General features: G+C 39.6%; 1 protein-coding gene across 1 annotated transcript in view; it reads right to left on the bottom strand.

The window, feature by feature from the left end:
• LOC121503218 (inactive dipeptidyl peptidase 10) overlaps positions 1-17,670 on the bottom strand; it is a 450,148-nt gene that overhangs the window by 310,129 nt on the left and 122,349 nt on the right. The gene's annotated exons all lie outside the window — the stretch shown is intronic.

The following is a 17,670-nucleotide window of genomic DNA, read 5'->3' as shown; positions in this document are numbered from 1 at the left end:
CAATTTTTAAGGAATCTTAATGATTTTATCTTTTTAAATACGCGTAATTAACGTGTCCATGGAATAGGCTACAATTATAGTGATAGCTTAAACATTGGATTTTTTATCAACAAAAAAGTGAAGAAATTTTTCAAAAACACGAAAAAAAATTTTTGAGGCACCGCCATTTTCTTATTTTTATTTATTAAATTTTGATAAAAGTAGCCTATTCCAACCACATTCATACTAAACAATAACATTTTTTAATTTTTGTTTCTTTCGATTTTTATGTCCGCAGGATGATCGCTAGAGGGGTTCTTTTTTTGAGCATTGTCCTTCGTCGCCCTGTGTCCTGCTTCAGGACATGCTCTAAAAATTTTTGCTAAATCATCTTTAAACTATGATAAATATATGTGACAAGTTTGAACTTTCTATGTTTTTTCCTTTGTCCACGAAAAATTCCTGAAAATTGCCTATTTTTTGACCCAACTAACCAGAATGGACACATAAAAAAACATGGCCAAAAAAGCACTTGCCGATTGGCCAAGGCCTGATTCGTCATCGACCCTTGAGGATCAGGCAAGGGAAATGGCCAGTTACCTGATGCCATACGCCAGTCGGTGTTTCCCAACCAAGTCGACTCTGGGGGACAGCAACAATATAGACCACAAAAAATATAGTAATAATAAATCACAATTACAAAAGCGAATAACGTTAATACTGGAATATCAACAAAGAGTTGCTACTTATGTTTTTGTAATTAAGAGTAAGTAAGTAACTAATATAATATGTACCTACATGAGCCAGAAAGGCCATATATTTTTCGATATTCGATTATCAATGTTAAAATAACCAACAAAGGAAGCTAACTTCGGAACGCCGAAGTTTGCATATACCCTTGCAGTTTGCAATTGCATCATTAAGAATCGAGCCCTTCTAGTTAAATGAACAGAAAACAAGAAAGGAAGCTAACTTCAGCACGTCGAAGTTAGTATACCCTTGCAGATTGGTTTTGATGTTTATATGTATGTAGAGTATTTATTATTAAGAGTAAGTTTAGTTATATTATTATTAACAACTAGCAGACCCGACCCGCTTTGCTGGGCCCGAACTAATTATAGTTGACCCGGCAAACACTGTTTTGTCATGTATATTATTTGTAGGAAACAATACGAAAACAATGAGCATATTACAGAGTTGTCAGTAAATAAAATATTAAACCTTCAACAGTAATCTTAATATATAAAAATCTCCTGTCACTACGTTTGTTCGCTATAGACTCCTAAACCGCTTCCTCTGCTTGTTCAATAAAATTATACTGGCATCGAGTCGTTACGCGCTCTTCACAATTGCCCATAACATAAATTTGAAGAAATTTCGGATTATCATCAGGCATTGGCATCAATAATCCAATTTTGTGGCCTTGTATTTTGAATGTAGTTTCAAAATTACGTCCATCGGATGCAAGATCACAAATTTTAGTGACCCCAAATGACGTCATTTGGAAACAAGAATTAAATTTGCGTATTTTAGGCAAACATAATTTTGAGTCATTTGAATTTCCAGCAAGAAGGGATAATAAAGGTTCTGGCGGAGCAGGTAGAGGTTGCTGCACGACTTTTCCTGCTGCGCAGCACAGACCGGCAGTTTCATTCCGAAATTTAAACGCCTGACAATATTGACATACTTTGTCCATTCCACTGATAGCAATTTTTGAATGCGCAGAGTAGTTAATATCTGGTGCATATTCAAAAGCCAGAGCGACTGTTCCGCTGCCTTTGTCGTTCTTGTGCTCGTACTATATCTATGTTTCGATCTCGAGCCGCCATGATTCTCGTAATATTCTGCTGCAGACGTTCGCTACGCTGTTCCTCGGATTCTTGTGCACGACCTTCTGCTGTCCTAATTCTTTGAGCTCTATTTCTTGTATTGACTTGTTCTGGCAACTGATGAGCTCTTTCGAAACGTCTGCGTCGTGCCACTCTGCTGATTACGTTGTTGAGATTCGATCTTTTCGGTGGCATTTTGCTCAAAATAATATCTTACCTTCTTAATGTATTTAATGTATTTATTGAAATAATTTATTACAAAATATGTAATACGTGAAGAACCGCTCAACCAATTTGGTGCAAACTCATCAACAAAATAGCCCTGCAAAGCATAAAGATTTGGTTAAATAAGCATACTAAATTTCATGAGAATCGGTAAAGCCGTTTCGGAGGAGTGCATAAAAAAAGAAGATTCCTCCCTGCCGAAACTGCCATGATGTAAAATATCTAAGCTATCCTATCTCTCAAGTTGAACCAAACTGCATATTGCCTGCAAATTTAAACGAAATCTGTTAAGCGGCTTAGGAGTCTATAGCGACCAAACATAGTGACAGCAGATTTTTATATATTAAGATGATAGAAAATGATGTTTGATTGCGAATAACTGCGACGACTTATTTTACGACTGTCTGCTGCAACTTCTCACGATCGACGACTTCAAGTGTGACCAACTTCCTTCTAACGTTGCTACCTCTTGTCGCTTTTCGTTCTGTGGTGTTTTTGGGTTCCACAAACTCTGGCCACACTGCAAGTGTGTGCCTGCCGCTAACCAGTGTTACCACTCTTTACATTCCTCCTGATCTTCATCATCTGATCCAGATGATAATAGCTCGTCGTTTTCGGCAATATACCTCCACAGCTTCATATTGTCTGAACTGGTACATGTTTTATCAGGTCCTTCGGTGTCTGCAGCTTTGCGTACATCATAGCGGCCGTTTCTCTTTGCTTTAGTTCCTTCGTAAGGACCCAAGAAGCAGGATGCAAGTTTTCGCCCGGCAACAAACTGTGTCCTCTTAATAGCAACCAGATCTCCTATTTTGTATTCAAAATCGGGCTTTCGGTTCTTGTCGTGATTTCGTTTATAGGTCATCTGAGCTTTTTGAATGTTCTTTTTGGCTGTGTCACGCATCTCGGCGCGTTCGACGTTGAACTGTTGGACAATCTCTTCGTTGATTACTTCTAGGAGTCGATCCTCAGCTTTGGTGAACATTTTTTTTCCAAACATCAGCTCGAATGGTGATGACTTCGTTGTCGAATGCACATGTGAATTTAGTGCCCTCTGTACTTGTGGGACGTATTTGTACCACCTGCTCGGCTCATCTGAGGATAATTTCGACAGAATGGAGACAATCGACCGATTGACTCTCTCGACTTGCCCATTGCCTCTTGCAACACCCGTCGTGACCCATACGTGCTCGATCATACTTGTTCTCACAAAGTCCGCAAAAGCATTGGATGTGAACGCAGAACCTCTGTCGCTTATGATTCGTTTTAGGTAACCAAATATGTCTACCCATTCACCTAGCTTTCTGATAACTTCTTCTTGTCCCGTTGTCTTCGTCGGGAACAGCCAGACGAACTTTGAGAACGCGTCTACAGCAGCTAGAATGAACTTATACTGCTTTGCTGAGGCTTCCATCGGTCCGAGGTGATCGATGTGCAACGTGTGCAGAGGAACATCTCCCTTGTCGATGCAATGCAGTAAACCTTCTTGCTTACCCAACTTTTTGTTGTGGATAATACAGCTGACACAATTGGAAATCACTCTGGCTACTTTTCCTTCAAGGTGTGGAATGTAAAACTGCTGCTGGATGTTATGCATAGTCTTACGAGCTGCTGGATGACCTGCTTCGTTAGCGCTAACTATTATTTCTCGCTCCATCAGTCTTGGGACTACTATCAGTTCATTGCCTTCTGCTTCTTTGAAGAGCATCCCACCTTTGAGCTTGTAGTTATCAACAGGCGAATTTTCAAGAATTTTTATAATCGCTTTAATCTGTTCGTCTGCTTGCTGTGCTTTCTTCAGCCGTGTGGTGATTTCTGACGCAACCAGAAACACGTTCAAGGGATATCTGCTTAGGTGATCGACGTGTCTAATACTGCTTCCTGCTCGGTGTTCCATGTCAATGCTGAAATCCTGTAGATAAAGGACCCACTGTGCAACTTCTCTTGGTACATCTTGCTTTGTAGTAGTTTTTTAAACGCAATACAATCTGTGACCAGCTTAAAACGGATTCCAAGAAGATAGTGACGGAACTTCTTCAACGCCAGATATGCTGCTTTCACTTCTAAGATGTAACTGTGCTGCTTGGATTCTGCTGCCGAAGTCTTCTTGCTCCAGAAGTAAATAGGATGCAACTTTCCCTCGAAACTCTGCAACAATATGGCTCCATAACCTTCCTTCGACGCATCAGTGTGCAATTCAGTTGGGGCACTTCGTGAATATATATGAAGGACTGGCTCCCTTGTGAGCAAACTTTTCAGCTGATCTATCGCCTGTACTTCTTCTGGTCCGATCTTGAATTCGACGTCTTTCTTCAACAGATTCGTAAGTGGACGAGCGATTTGGGTATAATTCGGCATAAACTTTCTGAAAAATCCGGTCAGACCCAGGAAAGATTGGATTGCTTTGATGTTTTTGGGCATACGGAAGCGGCTTACTGCAGTGGTTTTCTCCGTTCCCGGCCAAATTCTACCATTCTCGACGAAATGACCCAAAAAAGATATTCGCTGCTGAAGAAAACTGCACTTTTTCCACTTCATTTTCAAATTGTATTTGGCAGCTGTTTCCAAAACCTGCTGAGTCTTCTGCAAACATTCCTCTTCAGAGACTGCGTACACAATTATGTCGTCCATGTAAAGCTGCATGATGTCTTCGTTTATCAGGCCTTGGAAAATGTGGTTTACAAATCGTATGAAAGCAGCTGGAGAGTTTCGAAAACCAAACGGAGCTCTATTAAACTCGAAGAGCCCTTCACGCGTAACGAATGCTGTATAAGCACGACTACTTTTCTCAACTGGCACGTGAAAGAATCCATTTTCCAAATCCAAAACTGTAAAAAACTTCGCTGCTTGAAGCTTTTCGAGAACTTCCTCGACCATGGAAGCACCATACTGTTCAGCTTTCTATAGTCCACGCAAACTCTGGCCCTGCTGGAGCCACAGTTCTACTTGTTTCTTTACAGCTTCTGATTCTTCTGCAGAATGGCGACTTGGTGATTGGCGAAACGGCTTGACGACTCCATCCGGAATAATCTTCAACTCGATAGGACATTGCAATCGCTCTACTGGACTCTCATAGCTTTTTTCAATCAACTGTTCCACGCTCTTTTGAAACTCGGGAGGAGCGGAGACTACATGCTGGCTCTCAAATACGCTGTAAACATCTGCATCACACTCACCTACTGATTCAGTTTCTTGCTCAAGGTATTGAAAAAGAAAACCAAGCCATCCGATTGGCTTGGTGCTTTTGTTACCCAGGCCTCGCAAAACCGACTCGCTTTCCATCATTTTTACGTTTTTTAAATTCTGAAGCACGCTTTTTCTGACTATCGAGACATCTGAACCCGTGTCGACTAGGCACTCAACATCAACGCCATTTATTGTAATGTTCTTGAGGCGGCTGCTGCTTGTCACAACCCGAACTGTGTTTTCATGTTGTTTTTTACACTCCCGTGAAATATGTCCAAACTCGTTGCAACGAAAGCATTTTTTTTGCGACTGGCAGTCTTTTCTTTTGTGCTCCGCAGAGCCACAATTAAAACAGAAGTCCTTCTTCTTCTCAAACACTTTCGGCTTGACACTCGTGTTAACTTTGCTTTTTTCACTGCTTTTTTCATCCGAATCTTGTACCAACTCGAAAATGTCGTACTCCTCTTTTAGCGCTTTCAGAGAATGGCAACGATACATAGCGACTTTATATTCGTTCTTTATTTGTAGCCCATTCACAACATGCCGTATTAAAGCAGATTCTTCCACGCTACCGATGTTCGCGATCTTCTTCATTTGAAACAAATACTCATGAAATGATTCCGACTTTTTCTTTTTACGTTCGCGCAACAACTGGTGAATATCGGCACTGTTTCGACTGCATTTGAACTCGACGCTTAAGTTGGTCTTCAGTTCCTCAAAATCGCACCCGCACTCGGATTCTAGGAAAAGTTTGGCAGCTCCGCACATTTTTCCTCTGGCATTCACATATTTTTGTTTGTCCGACAACTCGTACGCATCCGCATTGCGCTCAAAAATTTCAAACCACTTATCAACAGGAACCGAAAAACCGTCAAATTCATTGATAATTTTTTCGATACTGTCTACAGAGATTTTTCCGGTGCTGCGATCTTCTTTGCGCTTATCAACTTCGATTATTAATGCCAACAGTTGAAATAACTGCTGCAATTGGTCACTTGCACCGCTGTTATTTGTCCCTTTCACCTCACTACTTTTGTTTGCCGCCATTATTTTGCTGCCTTCTTGGCTGGTGTTCGCCTTGTTCGCGTCATGCCTTTTTTCACAATACAACTCACAAACGATCTTGTTTAAACGTAAATATTCCAAGATTGAATTTCACAACGACGCTCGCTTCTGTCTACGTATTTGCCGTCTCTTTCACGCCAACGAATTTCACAACGACGCTCTCCTTTTTTCTACGAATGTATTTGTGCACTCACACTTTCCGAGAATTCTAAAATTCACTGGAACTGTACTCAACTTTGCAACTTCGTTTGCGACTTTTTTGGCAACTTTTACGACTGTTCGGTCAATAGAATTCGATTAATAATTTCCCGACTGATCAACTTCACAACTTAATGGAAAAATTAACGAATTAATTGGCTCCGACAACTTTCAGCTTTTTCTGCCACTTTTCAACTGTTTTCTTTTCACAAATCACCTTCTAGTTCATTGGACCGGCGAGCCCCCAAATGTAGAGTATTTATTATTAAGAGTAAGTTTAGTTATATTATTATTAACAATGATAGAAAATGATGTTTGATTGCGAATAACTGCGACGACTTATTTTACGACTTTCTGCTGCAACTTCTCACGATCGACGACTTCAAGTGTGACCAACTTCCTTCTAACGCTGCTACATCTTGTCGCTTTTCGTTCTGTGGTGTTTTTGGGTTCCACAAACTCTGGCCACACTGCAAGTGTGTGCCTGCCGCTAACCAGTGTTACCACTCTTTACATGTATTATAGATTTAAATGCTGAAAACACACACAAAATAGAGTTTCATTACATTTTACCTATACTTATTATGTTTACAGTTTGGCAGTTACAGTTTTACATTCCCAGCTTTACATTTACTTTATATTTTGTCATCGATTCTATGGCAGCTATATGATATAGTTGTCCCATTTTCATATAATTCATACAAAAATTCTGAAATAATAAAAAAGCTCATATCTCAGAGTAAATGAAAATACGTTAAGAACAACGAAGTTATAATTTTTTTCTATTAATTCCTTTTCCGGTCGTTTCTATGGCAGATATAAGATATAGTCGTCAAATTTCAAATTTCAAAAATTAAAACCAAAATTCTGAAATATTATAAAATGGGCATATCAAATGATGAAAAAATTTTGAAAAACAGCCAAGTAGTAGTTATAATAGCCGACTAACGGGACCTTTGATGTCGGTAAAAAGGGTAATAAAAATGCAGTTAATTAGGGGAAGATATCAACCTGTCAATAGAGGGGGTAATACAGATGGAATAAATTAGGGTCAGCGCATGTAAAAGGCCACTTGAGATCAAGTGTTCAAGGGTTCCCTCAGGGATGTATGGATACGAGTGCGAATGCAACGGAGCGATGCCGGTAGCGATCCCGGAGCGATGCACGTGCACCGATGACCCCTCACTTAAAAAACAGAGGCAATTGAAAAAGGGCACACCGCGACGATCCTGCTCCGACCGGAATAATCCCGTGTACGTTCACCCAACATCTTCCCTTGAAAAAGGGACGGGGTGTAAGTGAAGAAGGGCGCCAGAGTCGAAACATGTTCCCACTCACGACTCTGGACCGTGATTTTCCCTGTGAAATACCTTACTTAAAAAAAAGGTCACTTGTTTTCCCACTGAAGGGCAGCCGGAAAGAGGATCAGAACAGTCAACTTTTCCCACCCTCATCCCACCTACACTAGATCGAGTGCGTGCAACAACCTGCTCAATTAGCTTATCAAAGTAGGGGTGGGGTGAAAGGACACACTTGTAACTGTTTCTCAACGAAGTGGGATCACACTTCAAAAAAGGATGGAAAGGTTGAGAATGGACATCAAGTGTTTGTCCCACATTTTTGTATTTGTTTGTTGATCTTTTTGTGGGTCTACGAATAGACTAGTTGCCACCGCAACCGCAACCGCAAAATTTCAAAGTAAAATAAAATAAAGTGCAAAGTGTAAAAAAGTTTGTAAAAATTTAATTTACCAAATACACGCAACCGAAAAAAAAAAACCTTACAAAAATGAATAACAAAATAAAACCATGTGGGAGTCAAGCCGATTGGCAACGCTGAAATTACTTGTTTGGCAACGAACCAGATTAGCAAACTATCGGTCCGCGTGCATCGAGACACCTTTTTCTTAAAGTGAATACTGCCATTGCCTAGCTCAGCTTATGCTTTGATTATTGAGGGTAAGCTTTAGAGTGCATTCTGACGCTAGTGCCTAATAAAGTGATTCCCGAAAATAGTGCTTGCTGCCCGTACCACATTCCAAGAATTGAGGATTTACCTGGAACTCTGATTGTCAGCGTAGCCCTAGTCTGACTGCATTGTTCCGCCCTTGACTTTCGACCACGTGTAGTGGAACCTCACTGACGCTATCAATCGCAGCCAGATTCGTATCTGCGTGCAAACGGAGCACAGCGGGAAGCTGTGCTTTCCCTCTCTCTGCTGCTAGAAGAGCGCAGATCGGAGCACCCCGAGTTGGTGTCGGACTTTTTCTTCTTCTTCGTTGGAAGCAAGGAGCAGCTCATCGCACGCCCGACTCTTCTTCTTCTGCCGTCCTTGCTGCACACACCGAGCTGGTCTGCCGCCCTTGCCACACCCACATCGAGTTGGTGTACCCCCCGTTGCCGCACACCAGAGAGCTGCATTGAGTATGATCGGTCCGGATCGATCAACAACGCTCAAGCCGATCACAACTCAACACAGAAGATCGCCACAACATGTTCGATCAATCTTCGCGCGCAATACGAACGATCTCGTTCAGTTGGCTTGATTGCTCTGCTTCCTGATTCAAACTGATTTTTTGGTACCGGTATGATGATCGGAACTGATTGTGCAGAAAAAGAACGATCAAGTCCAACGATTGAAAACAGCTCAGGCTTCACTCATGTTGCGCGTGATTTGATTGTGAATGATAAATTAACAATAAATTTTTTATTGGAACATATCTACATATATAAATATTTAAATGTTTTAAAGGAAACAAGTTGCGTTTCAACTAACTGATACAAATGACTTCAGTTATTTCTTCATAATTTACTCGTATAACTAAAATTTATGTAGTGCAGAAAAAACTTAATATTTAATACTTATAATTAATAAACAAACATTTTGCGTTCGAGATTCTGCTAAATTTCGTCAGACTGAACCGAACCACGCGTTATGAGCAAATCAAAACCGGTGTGACCGAACGGTATGATTGCGATCGGCCTGAATGGAAGCAGCCGGTCTCGATCATTCTTTGTTGCTCATACAACGCGTTCGATCAAAAAAAATCATTCCGAACCAAGTCAAGAGTGATCGGAACTGAATGTTCGCTTCGATCACGCTCGTTAACGATCATTCAATTTTGTTGATGCAAAGTTTTGCGTCACAAAAAATCCGAGTCAATTATTGGGTATGATCGAAAAAAATTTAATTGTTGCAGCTCTCTGCTGCAACAAGAATTTGCTTGTTCCAGACGCCGCTTGCGCAGCCGCGCTGAAGCAGCCGCGACACAAGCGAACGTGTTCATTCTTGAGTATAAGTAGCTTAGTGTTGAATTTATGTAAACTTGCTTAAGAATATTTACTTATAATTACTTTCGATTCCAATTTAGCATATTTTGTGGAAAATCTGAAAACTATATATATATGTAAAAAGGGAAGTGATGGAAGCAGGCGGGGAGCTTCGAACTGACAGCAGCTAGGTAGGAACAGGGAGAGAATTATTCATTATTATGTTTTGTGAAGTTCAGCAGTGCGGTTGAAAATTCAGTAGAAACGACAGCAGAGAGAATAATAACGAAAGCTGAAAATTAAAAAAGCAGAAAAGACGAAAAAACTTGCAATAATCAAAATAAATATAATTTAACAAAATAAATGCTATAATAAAGAACAAGCTAAGAGGGGCTATCAACCCATCTTACATATATGTGATTTTCCTCCATTTAAATTAAGATCTACAGCTACTCATAACAGTCATCAGGCCTGCTGACATCGATGGATATTGCGTAAGTACGGCATAACCGTGAAATAAAACATACCTATCTGAACGAACATACATGTAATGTAATGTAATTAATGCTATTCCTTTCGGATTAAAAGAGGTTATAAGTTTTGAGTATCGGATTTATCATCAATTGATCAATCATTTAATGTAGAGTAAACAAGAAACAAAAGAAAACATAATGTAAATTCTAAGAACAAATATTTGAGTTAAATATCTTTTCTATTTTTTTCCTTTCGACAACCAGATATAAGTAAAACTAATCAATAAGTGGTTCGTAAAGTAAATATCCTAAACTCTTAGTTTAAGGTTAGGTTAAACAAAATGTATCGTAATATTATTAAGGGGGGGTGTAAGGTATTTAATTTTTTTTTCGAAATTTTTTTTTTATTTTTTATTTTTAAAGCTAAACATCTTAAGAATATTGTGTCCAAGTTTTACATCGATCAGAGTAAAATTGACGAAGTTATGCGGAGTTGAACGAAGGTCGATTGGTGTTCAATGCATGGGAATCAGTTTAAAGCGCTCTCCTGAAAAATTCAATTTTTCAAATCGGTGTACACGATTACAGAAAAACTACTGGACCGATCGATTTGAAATTTGGCACACACATTCTTTAACTAATTCCTCAGGTATTCACGTCGGCCTTTTTTTAAATTTTAATTTTTATATATTTTTAAATTAAGAAATAACGTTTTTTTTTTAGTAAAAAATCGGGTTTTTGACTTTCAAATTTCCTAAAAAATCACCAAAAAACTAAAAAAAAAAAACGCTTCCTGATTACCTCGGGACACTTATCCTTTAACGAATGAGGTATAATTTTTTTAGATCGGATGATCCTGTGGACTGTTAGGATGTACACCGCAAAACAACTTTTTTTGGAGGCGACTCGGGAGATTCCCTATAACTTCTCTACTTCGAAATATTTTTCAATACAAAATTTTTCAAAAATTATTCAAATGTTGTGTTATTATATGGTATTTAATTCATTAAGCTAACTTTAGCCGTTCCGCCACAATAATTTTTTGAAAAGTGGCCATTTTTGCACCGAATTAACCTTACCCCCCCCTTAAGATGAATTATTAAGATGAATTAAGCTGATGTCTTTTAGGGCACTTTCGGGTATGTAAAGCAGCGGTTGTAAAAGGGTGGAGTTCGATGGAATTTCACAGGTAGGGTGGGTATAGACTGAGGCCAACAACATCTGGTCCTCATCTTCGATAGGTGCTCTGTTCCTTCCGATTCCCTAACCGAAGGGTTTTCTTATTTGCCGCTATCGTCTCTGTCTACAATTTTAGTTCTGTGACACTCTTGTTCATATTAACACAAACCCACGCCCATATTCCCTGAGCAAGCCGGTCAAAAGTAGACAGAGTGTGTTAAGGTGGACAACGCTCAGTGAGTGTGTTCCTTACAGAATTAAATGGCGCCCAACGTGGGGCCAGCCCGATGCCTGTCGTTTCACAGCCGAGCTTCCCGACAATATACAATCCATCCATTTTTAGTTTCAGTCAGGTATTTCATTTTTCATCCTGGAAATTATGGTCTCTGGATAGATTCGGAGCCATACCGGAGGAAATGTCATGCTTTTATATGCCTTTCTATCAGCTCGGTAATATTCGAGCATTATAGTTAAAATACATCCCAATTTGAGTAGTTGTCTGAGTCTGAGTCAAGATCGGTTCTATACCAGGATTTCACTATTCAAACATTACCTTCTTACTATTTAAAATCGAGATTTTTCTAGCTGGATAGATTCGGCTAGTTACTCTTTTAATTGGTAAGACAACAATCATACATTCATTTTATAACTCCGTATTTACATTCAGTTCACGTATTTGCATCTATCGAATTAAACAACCTATCGCTTTACTACCCAGGGTAAGACCCTAATTACCGAAACATGTGCTATAATGTAACGGCACTACCTCTTATCGTTTTCGTCCCGTTGATCGTTTGATCTTATCGCTTACCGCTTATCGTATCGCCTACCGTTTTCTTCTCGTTGATCAATTGATCTTATCGCTTATCGTTTTCTTCACACTTGATTGTTGGATCTTATCGATTACCGAAATTTCTTTACCGTACTAGAACTTCTGTAAGATTTTCTAATTTCGCTTTGTTGTTTGTAATTTAAAAATGCGTCGAAAATGTTAACGCACAGTACTGAGAATTTAGTTGATTTACAGACTGATGAGTCTGTGACATGCAACATCTGCAACGGACCAGTAAGTAATCTGGATTTAGTTAAAACCCGTTGTAAACATTGTTTTTATTGGAAATGGTGGAGTAAAACGCGAGGCGATTTAGATAAAGTTTAATAACTGTTTTATTTAACATAAGCGTGACATCGTTGTGAGTCGTTTGGAAGTTAACACAAGAAGAAGGAAGTTTCCAGAAAAACAAAAAAGACTTATTCAGATCAGTGTGACCAATTTTCAGTATATGGTTGTTGCCAAATTAACATACATAATATTTTAGTATTTCAATACTCCTTCTCAACAACATATTCAGAAACAATTCATTTCAGTTATACATTTTAAATGCTTGTTTTTCTGTAGGTTTTTTGTTAAAATATCTGATAACATGTCATTTGTACATATATATTTTACATCAATTTCCTTTTTGGAATAAAGTTCCCTAACATAGTGGTACTTTATGTCGATATGCTTACTTCTATTATGTAGTATTGGATTCTTAGCTAAACATAAAGCACTCTGATTATCGCAAAAAATTAAAATTGAGTGATCTATCAAAAAACCCATTTCCTTCAGAAACTTTTTTATAAATACTGCTTCTCTAGCTGCAATGGACAATGCAACATATTCGGCCTCCGTGCTGGATAATGCCACCAGACTTTGCTTCTTGGACTCCCAGGATATTGGACCAGCTGCGTTTATGAAGACATATCCACTGTAGGATTTGCGATCCGATGTGTCATTTGCCCAATCTGCGTCGACGTAGCCATAAATCGGTTTACCTGTTGCATGATAATGAAGTTTTAAGTTTGAGGTGCCCTTCAAATACCTTAGTATACGCTTGGCAGCGACTTCATGCTCCTTATGTGGGTTCACATTTCTTTGGGCCAGTTTTGCAACTGAATGCATTATATCTGGCCTGGTTGTAATTGCCAAATACATTAGTGATCCTATAAGTGACTGGTAGTTCTTTTCGTTAATAGGCTTGCAGTTAGGATCGGTACACTTAACTTGAAAATTTGCCTCCAAAGGCGTTGCCACCGATTTGCAATCTGACATGCCCCAGGTGTGTAGCATACTCTCGATATATGTCTTGTGACCTATGGATATGGCTCCAGTTTCACCTTCTCGCTCAACTTCGATGCCCAAAAAATGATTAAGCTGTCCGCTATCTACTACTTTAAACTCTTTGGCAATTGACTCTTTTATACCAATCAAATCATCTTTACATGAGCTTGCAATAAGAAGATCGTCGACATATACTGCAATTATATTAATTTTGTCCTTCTCATTGCGTGTGTACACACACGGCTCGCTGGCACAGGGAACAAAATGCAGTTTTTGCAAGACTTCATTGAGCTTGGCGTTCCACTCTCTACCGCTCTGTTTTAGTCCGTAAAGTGACTTCTTTAGTCTCAAAACTTTTCCATCATGTTTATTATCAAATCCATCGGGTTGCTTCATATAGACTTCTTCGCTCAATTCGCTATTTAAGTAAGCTGTCGATACATCCATCTGATGTAGAAATAAGTTATGCTCAACAGCCAGAGATATAATAAGTCTCACCGACGAATATCTGACAACTGGTGAAAACGTTTCAAAAAAATCGATACCATATTGTTGTGCACATCCTTTAGCCACCAACCTAGATTTAAATCGCAACACATTGCCATCCTTATCTCCTTTGATGCCAAAAACCCAATTACTACCGATGGCTTTCTTTCCTTCTGGTAAGTCCTGTAGCTCCCATGTCTGATTAGCTTCGAGGGCGTCAATCTCCTTCTGAATTGATGCTACCCACTCTTGACTCATTTCAGACTGTGTCGCTTCAGCAAACGTAACAGGTACCTTGACATCTTGAACCTTCATCATGTTCAACAAGTTGTATTGTTTTCGTGGACGCCCGGGCTTTCCAGTTTTTATCTTCTTAGGACGACCAGGACCACGAATTTCCCGTTCTTCGGTATCATCGCTCTTCGCACTCTCGTAAACATCAGAACTATCGGCTTCATCAATCTCGCTGTCAATTTGCTCTTCTTCTAGTACCTCAGCATCTTCTTTGTTGTTGTCCACTGCCAAAATCTGCGAACAATCAACTCCAATTTCGTCAATAAGTGCCGTCTCGTTCTCGCTGTTTCCATTCTTCGGATACCCTATAGTTTCCTCTAGAAAAACGACGTCCCTACTTTCGATTACCTGGTTCGATCCAATGCGCATTAATCGGTATGCCTTCGCTGTTGTTGAATACCCTATCATTATGCATTCAATGCCTTTTGGCTTAAATTTTCCTACATGTTTCTTATTTAATGCAATCGCTTTGCATCCAAAGATTTTTAAATGCGATATCGAAGGCTTTTTACCTGTCCACAGTTCGAATGGTGTTTGACTCTTCAACGACCTTGTCTCCGATCTGTTGCGTAGATATGCTGCAGTCCTAACTGCCTCTCCCCACAGAGACTCATTCACTCCTGAATATATAATCATGCTCCTTGCCATTTCCACAAGCGTCCGGTTAGCGCGCTCAGCAACCCCGTTTTGCTGCGGAGTGTACGGTACTGTCAATTGCCGCTTGATACCGTTTTCAGATAGGAACTTCTGAAACTCGTGGCTTATATATTCGCGACCGTTATCGCTGCGAATTGCTTTAAGTTTTTCACCGGTCTGTTTTTCTGCAAACGCGACAAAGTTTTTAAACGTGGGAAGCAATTCATCACGGGTCTTCAAAAAATATACGAACATATAACGCGAACAGTCATCAATAAATGTTACGAAATATCTTGCTCCACCGGCAGATACTTTGTTCATTGGTCCGCAAATGTCCGAATGCACTAGCCCTAGCACTTTGTCCGCACGATTTTCTGCCATTTTTGGGAATGGTTTCACACAGATTTTACCTTTAGCACAGGTTTCACATGCAATTCGGTCTATGTCCACAACATTTTTGATTGACTTTAAGCCATTGACCATATTGTCACTTGCCATCTTTTTTAGGCTCGCCATGTTCAAATGACCATAACGATAATGCCACTTCCACAATTCATCATTTGCACCCAAGTACATGCACCGATTGTTCGAAGTATCAACAACAAAAAGATTTCCAGCTTTTCTTGCCTGTAACACTTCTTCATTTCGACCGTCCTTTATATACGCACTTTGCTTGTGAAAAATCACTTTATACCCTTTTTCAACGGCTTTCGCTACCGATATAAAATTACTTTGCAAGCTTTTTACGTAAAGCACATTTTTCAAATTAACGGAACCATTCTTTGTTTTAACGGCCACCGTACCGACGCCATCCGAAAATATATAGTTTTCTCCTGCAAGTAATATTTTCTCTTTATGCTCTTTAATGTCCGCGAACCACGACCTTTCACAACACATGTGAGCAGTTGCTCCACTGTCCAAGCACCACATCGATTTCGTTAAAACGTCATTTTTATTTACACTTGCAAGCATAGTAAACGACTTCTCTTTTGCAGATGTTTCTATTTCATCATTTTTGTCTTTCACTTTGCACTGCGCAATAAAGTGGCCCTCGCGACCACATCGAAAGCATTTTTTATTCTTCTTTGCATCACTGTTCTTTTGCGCCGATCTATTTTTCTTGTCTCCCTTTCCACTGGGACGCGACACAAACGCTTGCTGCACACAAAGTTCTGTTTCGTCCGAACTCACTCTTTGTCTCTCTCCCTCTTCTAAAATTTTCACTTTTAAATCAGAGAGAGTCGGTAACTGTTCGCGCGTTTCGATCGCGACCACGAAATTTTCGAATTTCTTACCGAGTCCCGACAGCATCAAAATAGTAAGAATATCTTCAGAAATGTCCATATCAATTTCTTTCAGTTTTTCGACTATATCCACAAAATCATTTATGTAATTTTGTACGCACGCACTTTCCGACAAACTCAACCGGAGTAATTTCCTGAACAAGGTAATTTTCCTGGCGGGACCACGAGGCTTGTACACAGCTGCAAGCTTGTCCCAAGCTTCTTTAGAACTAGCACAGTTTTTAATCAAATTAATTTCTGAAGCCTTCACGCACAGCAATATTGTTGCTAGTGCTTTTTCGTCTAGTTCGTCGAATTGGGCTTTTTGCTCAGCTGTATCATCCTCCTCCTTCACGCGTCTTCCGCACACCAACGACCACATACCCGAGTGCACCAATACACTCTTCATTTGCACCGACCATACTGCGTAATTTTCGCCGTCCAATTTGTCGATCGCACACAGCCCTTGTCCGCTCATGTTTATAAAAAATGTTCAAGCTAATTATATACAATAATTATTCTCCTCTTGATCACACACAATTATTAAAGTCTTTTCTACTCCTGGGCCCATAACCTATTGGAAATGGTGGAGTAAAACGCGAGGCGATTTAGATAAAGTTTAATAACTGTTTTATTTAACATAAGCGTGACATCGTTGTGAGTCGTTTGGAAGTTAACACAAGAAGAAGGAAGTTTCCAGAAAAACAAAAAAGACTTATTCAGATCAGTGTGACCAATTTTCAGTATATGGTTGTTGCCAAATTAACATACATAATATTTTAGTATTTCAATAGTTTTCACAAGCCTTACCTTGACAATGCTATCAAGAATAGTGACAAATGCCCTATCTGTGGCCAAACATGCTTTCAATCTGACTTAGGATCTTAATCGGCCCTTCCCACTACATTCTAGGGAAGAAAGATAATAACCCGTTTAGCTTCTCGAAACGCAGCAAAGCAAAGCGGAGGGCATGACCAAAACTTAGCCACCTTGCGTAAAGAATGTCACCAGCACGGAGAACTTTTTCATAATACTCGGACAAAGCCAATTCAATGTCCGAACCCTAGCAAACGTTTTATAAACGCAAGTCTTCAGAAGGACGATTAGATAGTTCAGTATAAAGAAGAATGTAATATGTTTGCGGTCGCCAGGCATTATGTTCATCAAATAAGTAGGCAGGATTTGGTTTCTGTGTTTTTCGCTTGATTTCCTTTATTAGTATCTTTAGTTTTAGTTTGGGTCAATGGTACATTCAGTTTCTTAGCTTGGTCGGAGCAACCATTGTTGTCGTTCCGAACTCTCATTTATGTGTGTCTTATTAAAAATGAATTTAAAGCTAAGGAAGTCTAAGTCCCTTAGCTGCGCTGCCAACAGATGCAGCGGAAAGTCGTATATATATTCTTAAATATTCTTAAATACATAGCTATGCTCTTTTGGACTGAGCGCGGAGGTATATGCACATAC

The sequence above is a fragment of the Drosophila kikkawai genome, chromosome 2L, assembly GCF_030179895.1.
Source record: "Drosophila kikkawai strain 14028-0561.14 chromosome 2L, DkikHiC1v2, whole genome shotgun sequence".
Lineage (NCBI taxonomy): Eukaryota > Metazoa > Arthropoda > Insecta > Diptera > Drosophilidae > Drosophila > Drosophila kikkawai.
The sequence above is the reverse complement of the archived record's forward strand: the minus strand, read 5'-3'. Positions and strand labels throughout refer to the sequence as shown.